Here is an 11,611-nt window from a genome sequence, read left to right on the forward strand (position 1 = left end):
AATGCCTAGGATGGAATGAGGATGCAAAGATGCACTTTAAAACACTTTTCAGAATTTTCAGAAAATAGGGGTCCCGCTCGAGCGGACATGCAGACAAAAGGTCTCTGCTCGAGCGTTGATTACTCCGCTCGAGCGGACTGTAAACTATAGTAAAAGTACTGGATGCATGAAATTCACGCTCGATGGGCACTCGACACCCACTCGAGCGTGAGACACAAGTCCTCGCTCGAGCGTGCACTCCCCCGCTCGAGTGGATTGTAAACACATGCAAAGTACTGGACACACGCATTTTCCACTCGAGCGTCACTTTACTCGCTCGAGCGGACTGCATGAACACAGATTGTACACTCGAGCATGGAGTTCCCCGCTCGAGCGTGAGTCCAAATTCTAGAAATTTCAGATTTGAACCTCAAGCTCAAAACTCAACTATAAAGCATCAAACTCGATCCTTTTGGGCTAATTTTCTAGAAAACACTTGCAAACTCATAATATGACATGTTTCAAAGATCAATTTGAGAAATCAAAGCCCAAAGGTAGTTCAATTAAGCACAATTTTCAAATAAACTTCAAGAACATGAAGAACAATGCAAATTCAACACATGCATGGGTTCCTTGAAACTTCAATGTTCTAAAACAAGATCAAATGCAAGATTTAACTTTAAAACATGGTGATTTCATGGACCAAGGCCAAAAATATGAACATGCATGCAATAATTTTCATGAAACAACTTCAAAACCTTAATATAAGAGCATGCATGCATGATCTAGCTCTCAATTCAACATTGTAAACCAATTCTAGACTTAGATGACTAAATTACCATGAGCCATGCAAGACAATACATAAATACATCAATGAGAGGTTGAATTCTCTACCTTAAACCTTGTATTTCAAGTGTAGAAGCTCAACTATGCAATTCTCTCTTCAATTCCTCTAAATTCAAGCAAGGTTTCTAGTTGAACTCAAAGTCTCCAACACTCTAGTCCTCTCTCACGTTTTTGGTCTCAGAGAATAGGGAACAAGTGATGCATCAATATGTAATAGGCTTCAAACATGAATTGATAAGTGGCCCACTATCATGGCAATTTGGTGAATAAGTCCAACTCTTGTAATTTAACATTATTAAATCTAATTTAATCATACCAAATCAAATTTCAATCAAATATACCATAAAATCACATAAATTCGAATTAGCATAAAACATTAATCAATTTCAGATTTGGCCGCCGATAAGGCCTTCAATTTGCAGTTTAAAACATAAAACACGAACAGATAATTTAACAGTCAAACAGATAGACATGCATTTAAACTAATACACTCAATCAATTAACTCAGAATTTCACTCAATTTAATTACTTATCATCATCAGTCTCAGTTTAGCAATAATAAGTGGTGTTATCAGTAAACAGTAGTGAGGGTTATCACATATTCCAACCCCACGTCTTTCTCCCTTTCATTTACCAGCTTATGATGGTTAGTTTTAGGGCACGTTTCAATTAACATCCTTATGCTTGTATGTTTGCATCCATTCATCTGTTTTGCATGCACCGGGCTTGGCGCATTATACTAACTGTATCGTATTTCAATTCCAAGTTGAATACATGTTACCTGTAGCATCTCATATGCCATCTTAGAATAGCCAAGCCTATCTTAGTTGCATTCTTGCATGTGTTGCATTAGGCATCTTAGCATAGTTAGGATTCATGCATGTTTTCTAATTAGTTTCTTTCTTTGGCTCAAAGTACTCGGCAAGTGTTTATGCTTTAGCATCCTTGCATACGTGTAAGTGACTGCCATGATAGCGTGCTTACCATGAGGCTATGTGCTTATATGATATAACTGCCTGAATGCCTGTGGGTGAAGGTTGGGTTGCTTGAATTGGAATAATTCGTCAAAACCCGTGTCTTAGCCTACTTGCGAGTAGCAAACTTCAATCCATTTTCAAAACAAACGAGTATGCGATGCTTTGTTCCAACTTAGGCAATTTAGTCTATACTTGTATGTTGTGCGCATCACATAGTAATCCTAGGTTAATAACCGGAATAAGAGCACATGTGTTTTAAAAAACAAGATATCAGGCTTAGTAGTAGCGATCTTTGATCAAGCGAGTAGGGGTGCTCATGAAATGACCTTCCCTAATCGTACCCAAGTTCTCGAGCCGAGGCAACTTTGGTGATGACGAACATGTGGCCTTAGGCACAAGTCAGGGTTTCCTAAATTCCCCCAAAATAAAATATTTAGGTGGTGACTCTGTATCTGGCAAAGTAGTCCGTGTTTGGCACTTCTTTCTAAAATCAGTTTTTCAAAACGATTTGCCAGATTTGGACTATTTGGTGATTTATCGATCTTGCGTTGCACTTTGTGAGATGAGATTCAGAATCGTGACATCAAGTCCAAACTGTAGTGAGCCCAATGAACAAAACGGGATTTTCCCGGGACTGTCATGACCCGAACCCGCCCCTTCCCTATGGGTTAAGGCCATAACCGGCCAGTAATCGCGAGATTACCTACGGCCTTAAAGCAAAACAGACATAACTTATCAAAGTGAAGGGGCTAAACGGAAGCAAAATTTAAAACTTTGTCCATAGAGCTGTGCTTACATGGCACATCAAATAAACCAAACATATAAACATTAATAACTCACAACTGAAAACAGCACCATAAAGTTCTGTACAGACAGGATCATATAAGTCTAAGTCAACCCATCAAAACTATATACAGGTATACACAAAGTCCTCGCCAATATGACAAAATAAGCAAGACAACAAAAGAGCGGAGACGGGTCTCATGCGTGAGACGCGACGGCTGACTCTCCAAAACTCGGTTGTTCCACACAGACTTCACTGGGCTGGGTCTGGACCTCTCTTGGCTCACCTACAAACACATGAATGAGCGTGAGCGATAGCCAAGTGAATAATATCAAATAAGAAGATACAAACAATATGTAGAACAACATACTCCGAACGGCCTTGGGCCCAAATTCACATTTTTATTTAACATTTATATACGCAATTTAAGTTAAGTGACTGTCGTTCAAACAGACTGGCCTTTGGCCCATTTATCTTTCATTCCTGTCAAAACGGCCTCTGGCCCACTCGTTTATGTCAAAATGGCCTCTGGCCCATCTATTCATGTCAAACGGCCTCTGGCCCATTCATTCATGTCAAAACGGCCTCTGGCCCATCCATTCATGTCAAAACTGCCTTCGGCCCATTCGTTTATGTCAAAACGGCCTTCGGCCCATCTATTCATTCATATCAAACATTTGTTCATAATTCAAACTGGCAGACTCATAAGGCTTATAAAGAAATAAGCAATTAGACAAATGACAAATTTCAAATATCGATATTACTCACAGTGATCGGCTTGTGGATTTGCCCTGGAGCTTGACCCTACACATCACATAACACATATGGGTCACAAACGATTCAATCTGTTCTTTAATTCACATATTCCTTTTTAGGCTTCATTATTATCTCTTTAACTCAATTACAATGCTTAATGCATGCCTAAGAGTGCTTGCAAGTGAAAAAGAACGGAAAATGAAACACAGAACGATCACACAAAATTTTCAGAAACAGGGTCCCCGCTCGAGCGGCCCCTTGAGGCTTGCAAAACTACTGGATATGTCGAATTTACGCTCGATCGCGCACTCTGGAGCTCGAGCAGAAGGCCTCTCTACATGGCTCCCCGCTCGAGCATGAACTTCCCCGCTCGAGTAGACGCCATGTCTGCAAAAAGTACTGGATGTATCATTTTTAAGCTCGAGCGTGAACTCGGATGCTCGAGCGGAAATTCATCCTACATAGAGCCCTGCTCGAGCGTGAACTTATCCGCTCGAGCAGACACCATGACTGCAAGGAAATGCTGGGAGCTCGAAATCCCCGCTCGAGTGGCGGTTCCCCCGTTCGAGTGGACATCAAAATTTTGGGTTTTCCAGAATGTGTTCTTAAGCTCAAATTCGACATTCCAACCACATTCCTTGCATATTATGGCTCCAATTTCACATATACTTGTATTAACATGGTACCAACACTAAAACACATCAACATGGAGCTCAATTTCATGACTCAAACACATGCATGGCTCATTTTCCACTAAACTCATTACCAATATAATAATTTCATGCATTCAACACTTACACCCTTGTAATTTGCACATGCATGTGGTATATTATTCTCATTCTCAACTTATATGATGAAGAGGTGGTCAAGAACATAATCTTCAACTAAAAACTCACATAGATCATGCATTTGGTGCTCAAATACGCAAATTCAAAGCAACTACATACATGCATGCAACATTGACCTTCAATTCAACATGATCAACTCAATTTCATTTCAATTCTTGTTCTTGACCATTAATCAATTTTGAACACACAAGATTACACATTACACTCATGAATTCAAGAATCAATTGCTTACCTAGAGGCTCAATTTTTCCAATCAATAGCAAATTCTTGAATAATCTTCAAGATCACCAAGCTTTGATCTAAATTGCACAATTCTCTCCCTTCTTCTCTCTCTAAAGCCGACTCTCCCTCCCTCTCTTGGAGCCAAAAATCATCCAAATGATAAGAAGGAGAGATTTTGAGTGTATAGTGCCTTTAAGGTAAGTCCCACTAATCAAAAATATCAATAACAAATAATTGGGCACTTAACTAATCGTTTTGAATCTAATTATTTTGATCCAAATCAATTCTCAATTAAATCCCACCTTAGGCTCTAAAAATTACACTAATCAACATGGCGTAATCAATTTCGGGTTCTGTGGCCGATAAGGCCTTCAATTTAAATTCCAAAGCAGATTATCAAATAGATATTCCTACGGTGAACAGATAGAAATTCAAAACCACATATTTTCACATAATGGCACACAAAATCATATTAAACACATAATCATACTCATATTAAGGATCAATTAACATATTACGGAATAGGGATATCATAGTCTCCCCCCTTTAGGAAGTTTGGTTCTCCAAACTTATTTTAACTTCGTCGGGAAACAAATGTGGATAGCGTAGTCGCATTTCCTCCTCTTTTTCCCATGTAGCATCCGTCCCATAGTGTTCCTTCCATTCCACTTTCACCATTGGGATGGACTTGCTTCTCAATTGTTTCACTTGCCGATCAACAACACGTTCTGGCCATTCGGCGTATTCCGTATTTTCATCAATAGCTACCCGGTGATAATCAATCACATGAAACGGGTCTCGGAGGTAACCCCTCAACATCGACACATAAAACACATTATGGATTTGTTCGAATCCCGGTGGCAAAGCAACTCTATAGGCAACTGGACCAAGCCTTTCCAAAATTTGAAACAGCCCAATGTAATAAGGCGACAACTTGCCCTTCTTTCCAAACCTGATTTGGCCTTTCATCGGAGAAACACGGATGAACACATAGTCACCAACCTCATACTCAAGAGGTCTTCTTCGAACATCTGCATAATTCTTTTGTCGGTCCTGGGCTGTCTTGATCCTTTGCCGAATAATCCTAATTTTCTCAGAAGTGTCTTGCACAATTTCTGGTCCGAGTAAAGCTCTTTCCCCGACTTCTGTCCAACAAATCAGAGATCTACACCTTCTGCATACAAAGCCTCGTATGGTGCCATAACAATGCTGGAGTGGAAGCTGCTATTATAAGCAAATTCTGCAAGTGGCAAATAGTCTTCCTAACTCCCCTGAAAATCCAAAGCACACATCCGAAGCATATCTTCCAAAGTCTGTATTGTTTGTTCTGATTGCCCATCTGTCTGTGGGTGGAATGCAATACTGAATCTTAGTTCTGTCCCCATAGCTTCCTACAAACTTTTCCACAATCTAGATACAAATTTCGGATCTCTATCCGACACAATAGATACCGAAACTCCGTGTAAATGGACAATCTCATCAATATATATAGTAGCCAATCTATAAGCATTAAATGTAGTTCTAACTGGCAGAAAATGTGCAGATTTAGTCAGTCTATCAACTACAACCCAAATAGAATCCATACCTCGAGGAGTCCGAGGTAAGCCAACAACAAAATCCATAGTCACGTGCTCCCACTTCCATTCAGGAATAAGGAGAGGTTGAAGTAGACCGCCTGGTTTTTGATGTTCAGCTTTAACTTGCTGACACTGAAGACACTTGGACACATATTCTGCAATCTCTTTCTTCATCTTGGGCCACCAATAGGTTTCTTTCAAATCCCGATATATTTTATTATTGCCCGGATGCATAGCAAATACGGATCTGTGGGCATCGTCTAAAACCTTCTTCTTTAGTTCCGGGATATCAGGGACACACATTCGGTTTCGGAACTTCAACACTTCGTTTTCAACACTGAACTCCGCTTTCGGACTTGTCTCGAATTCATCAATCACTTTCTTGAGGAATTCATCCTCTTTCTGTTTCTGTTTGATTTCTTCAATGATTGCCGGCTCGGCTGTAATAGCGGCTATCAATCAGCCCTGTTCACCCATTACCACTTCAATTTCGGACTTCTCAAAGTCTTGCAAGATTTCTTTCTGTTCAGTAAGCAAACAAGCCATACTCCCCATTGATTTTCTGCTCAAGGCATCAGCAACTGTGTTAGCTTTCCCGAGATGATACTGAATCTCTAAATCATAATCCTTTATCAGCTCCAGCCATCTCCTCTACCGCATATTCAACTCTTTTTGTGTGAAAAAGTATTTCAAACTTTTGTGATCCGTGTAGACTTCACACTTTGCTCCATACAGATAATGTCGCCAGATTTTTAAAGTAAAAACAATTACGGCCAATTCTAGGTCGTGTGTTGGATAATTCTTCTCGTGTGGCCTCAACTGTCAGGAGGCGTAAGCAATAACCTTTCCGTTCTGCATTAGCACACAACCCAAACCTTTATAAGACGCATCACTGAAAATTACAAAATTCTCCGTACTTGTAGGTAGTGTCAAAATTGGTGCAGTGGTCAATCTTGTTTTTAGTTCATGAAAGGCAGCTTCTCTTTCGTCGTTCCATTCAAACGGTTACCCTTTTCGTGTCAATTGGGTAAAAGGCACAACTAATTTTGAAAAGTCTTTCACAAACCTTCTGTAATAACCAGCCAAGCCTATGAAACTGTGGACCTCTGTTACATTTATCGGTGTAGGCCAATTCACAATCGCCTCTATTTTTTGCGGGTCTACTGAAATTCCCTCCTTGTTGATCACATGCCCTAAGAAAACAACTTCATCCAACCAAAACTCACATTTCTTTAGTTTAGCAAATAATTTCCTTTCCCGAAGTATTTGTAGGACAGTTCTCAAATGATGTTCATGTTCAAGTCTATCTTTAGAATATATCAAAATGTTGTCAATAAAAACCACAACAAATTTGTCAAGGTAGGTTTTAAAAATTCGGTTCATTAGGTCCATAAAGGCTGCCGAAGCATTAGTCACTCCAAATGGCATAACAAGAAACTCAAAATGTCCATACCTCGTTCTGAATGCGGTTTTCTCAACATCCTCTGCCTTAACTTTTAGCTGATGATACCCGGATCTCAAATCAATCTTAGAAAACACCTGTGATCCCTGTAACTGGTCAAATAAGTCATCAATACGGGGTAGGGGATACTTGTTCTTTATTGTTACCTTGTTCAATTCCCGATAATCGATGCACAAGCGTAGGGTTCCATCTTTCTTTCTCACAAACAGTACCGGTGCACCCTGTAGACACACCCTTGGGCCCCATGCTACAGTTCGGACTCGATTTGTGTGTCGGTTCTTAATCTGATCTCACAAAATGCAATGTGAGATTGATAAATCACCAAAGAGTCCAAATCCGGCAAATCGTTTTGGAAAACAGATGTTTTTAGAAAGAAGTGTCAAACATGGACTGCTTTGCCAGATACAGAGTTGCCACCTAAATATTTTATTTTGGGGGAATTTAGGAAACCCTGACTCGTTGCCTAAGGCCACGTGTCCATCATCACCAAAGTTGCCTCGGCTCGGGAACTTGGGTACGATTGGGGAAGGTCAACTATGAGCACCCCCGCTCGCCCGATCCGAAGATCGGCCTCTACTAACCATGATATCTAGTTTTGAAAACGTTATGTGTTCTTATTCCGGTTATTAGCCTAATCTTACTATGTGATGTGCACAACACAAAAGTATAGACTAGATCACCTAATTTGGAACAAAGCATCACATATCCGTTTGGTTGAAAACCAATTTGAAATTTGCTACTCGCAAGTAGGCTAAAACACGGATTTCAATGAGTTGTTCCAACTCAAACAATCCAACCTTCACCCACAGGCATTCAGACAGTTTATATCACATAAGCATATAGCCACATGGTAAGCATGCTGTCATGTTTAACATTCACATTCATGCGAGATGCTAAAGCATAAAAACACTCACAGTGTACTCCAAGCCAAAGCAAGAAACTAGTTAGTAATCATGCATGATCCTAGTTCATATTAAAGTGGCTAGTGCATCGCATACAAAATGTCGTGACCCGAACCCGGCCCTCCCCTATGGGTTAAGGCCATAACCGGCCAGTATTCGCGAGATTACCTATGGCCTTAAAGCAAAACAGACATAACTCATCAGAGTGAAGGGGCCAAACTGAAGCACAATTAAAAACTTTGTCCATAGAGCTGTGCTTACATGGCACATCAAATAAACCAAACATATAAACATTAATAACTCACAACTGAAAACAGTACCATAAAGTTTTGTACACACAGGATCATATAAGTCTAAGTCAACCCATCAAAACTATATACAGGTATACACAAAGTCCTCGCCAATATGACAAAATAAGCAAGACAACAAAAGAGCGAGGACGGGTCTCATGCGTGAGACGCGATGGCTGACTCTCCATAACTCGGTTGTTCCACACAGACTTCACTGGGGCTAGGTCTAGACCTCTCTTGGCTCACCTACAAACACATGAATGAGCGTGAGCGATAGCCCAGTGACTAATATCAAATAAGAAGATCCAAACAATATGTAGAACAACATACTCCGAACGGCCTTGGGCCCAAATTCACATTTTTATTTAACATTTATATACGCAATTTAAGTCAAGTGAATGTGGTTTCAAACAGACTGGCCTTTGGCCCATTTATCTTTCATTCCTGTCAAAACGGCCTCTGGCCCACTCATTTATGTCAAAACGGCCTCTGGCCCATCTATTCATATCAAATGGCCTTTGGCCTATTCATTCATGTCAAAACGGCCTCTGACTCATCCATTCATGTCAAAATGGCCTTCGGCCTATTCGTTTATGTCAAAACGGCCTTCGGCCCATCTATTCATGTCAAAACGGCCTTCGGCCCATCTATTCATTCATATCAAACATTTGTCCATAATTCAAACTGGCAGACTCATAAGGCTTATAAAGAAATAAGCAATTAGACAAATGACAAATTTCAAATATCGATATTACTCACAGTGATCGGCTTGTGGATTTGTCCTGGAGCTTGACCCTACACATCATATAACACATATGGGTCACAAACGATTCAATCCGTTCTTTAATTCACATATTCCTCTTCAGGCTTCATTATTATCTCTTTAACTCAATTACAATGCTTAACGCATACCTAAGAGTGTTTGCAAGTGAAAAAGAACGGAAAACAAAACACAGAACAAATCATACAAAATTTTCAGAAACAGGGTCCCCGCTCGAGCGTGGACTTCCCCGCTCAAGCGGCCCCTTGAGGCCTGCAAAAGTACTGGATATGTTGAATTTACGCTCGATCGCGCACTCTGGCGCTCGAGCGGAAGGCCTCTCTACATGGCTCCCCGCTCGAGCGTGAACTTCCCTGCTCGAGCGGACGCCATGTCTGCAAAAAGTATTGGATGTATCATTTTTACGCTCGAGCGTGAACTCAGACGCTCGAGCGGAAGTTCATCCTACATAGATCCCCGCTTGAGTGTGAACTTATCCGCTCGAGCAGTGTAGACACCCCATTTTTGACCGAGCTTAAGACTCAGACGTCACCGATTGAGCACTTGGTGATGTGGCATATCGTGCTCGTTCAGAAGTCTCAGAGTCGCGGCTGTGAGCCCTGCCTCCGGACTTCCGGACCCTCTTCTTTGCCTTGCCTCGGTTTGCAAACCAGACTTGGTTTTCTCTGTTTCTTTTCCTGAGGGGAGGGAGAGGTCCCGTAGACCATCTCTCAGTGGCCGTGGGCTACATTTGGTGGTCGTAGGCCATTTTGCCCATTTCGGAGCCCGGTTTCCGATTTTTCGGGACCGTTGGCCATGTGCCTCGGTTCGGGACCGCTTAACCATCTCTGTTTGCTCTAAATTTTGGCATACATCTTATTTGCTCCCTTTTGAGGGACACTGGGGTCTGAGAGACCCACTTCGTGGCCGAATGCCACTTTCGGTGTTTAACAGGCAGTTTTCGGGGCCCCGAACTGCGCGTTTTGGCCCCCGAACATTTGTTTTGCATTTGTTTTCGTTCATTTTTGGCAGGTACCTCTGTTTCATCCCCAGGAAGGCCGTAGAAGGGTGGGAGGCCAGCAATTATTTCAGCAACCAGTTATATATCCTCCGACGCCCTCCGACGCCCGTTTTTCTCACTTCCGAGCCAATGTTGAACATCCTTGGGCCATTTTCTTGAACTTTTAACCACATATTTGTGTTGTACACACATGGGAGGACCCTAAAAGTTGGTGGTCGGCCACTAATTCAACTTGACCCTTTTGAACCCCTCCTAAAAATGGCCTATTCTCTCTCCTGTTTTACAGTTTGCAATTTTGAACCACAGGGTTGTGATGAGGGGACCTGGGAGGCCACCAATATCATATGGTCGGCTACTAATTCTCATTGACCCTTTTGACCCTTGGCCGGCAGGCCATAAGAGGTGGCCAGCCGGCCACCTGCAGCTCCAAAAGGTGGCCGGCCATAATCCCTAGGTTGTGCACTTTACAGCTGTATACTTTTTTTCCCAAAAAGATCTGTATCCGAGGGAAACAGCCTTTGGGGAAAGGACTTGGTCCTTTTCCCCCACCCTTTCCCTCCATGCTCCCCCTCTCCTTGGTCCATATAACCAGCTTCCATCTTGTATTAGGGGTTAGAAAAAATTTCCTTCAACTCTTGCATCCAAATCTCCCTCTATCTCTCTCATTTTCTCAAAACATCCAAGTCCTACACCTCATTTCTTCATCACCACCAAGCACCACCACCACCACTCCATTTCCAGCAACTTGGGAAGCTTTCCAGCAGCTAAGAGGCACCACTTCTCAAGCCAAGAAGCAACAAAAGACTTGTCTTCAAGGGTGAGTAGCGTTTCCCCATTTTTGGTCCATTTCTTGCACCATTTATAAGCCATACATGCTTGCTGTTTTGAGCTCCGGCCCTAACTGAAAGTGGCCTTCTTTTGAGCTATTTTTCACTTTTTCTTAAGGGCTCAACACTGTTTGAGCCCCCCATATTGCACTTGCTTCAATATCCTTCTTAAATACCGTTATCTTGCGTAGTATTTTTAGCTTGTGTGTGATCTGTTTTGGAGCATGATGTAAACTGTAAATAGGCTTATTTTGAGCCCCTCTTCAACATTGAAGAAGGGCTCATCACTGTTTGGGACCTCCATCTACCACTTCATGTTATATCCCTCTTTGGTCCCCATTTTTGCATGCCTTGGCAGCC

Source organism: Camellia sinensis, chromosome 15 (assembly GCF_055761805.1).
Source record: "Camellia sinensis isolate YWXY chromosome 15, ASM5576180v1, whole genome shotgun sequence".
NCBI lineage: Eukaryota > Viridiplantae > Streptophyta > Magnoliopsida > Ericales > Theaceae > Camellia > Camellia sinensis.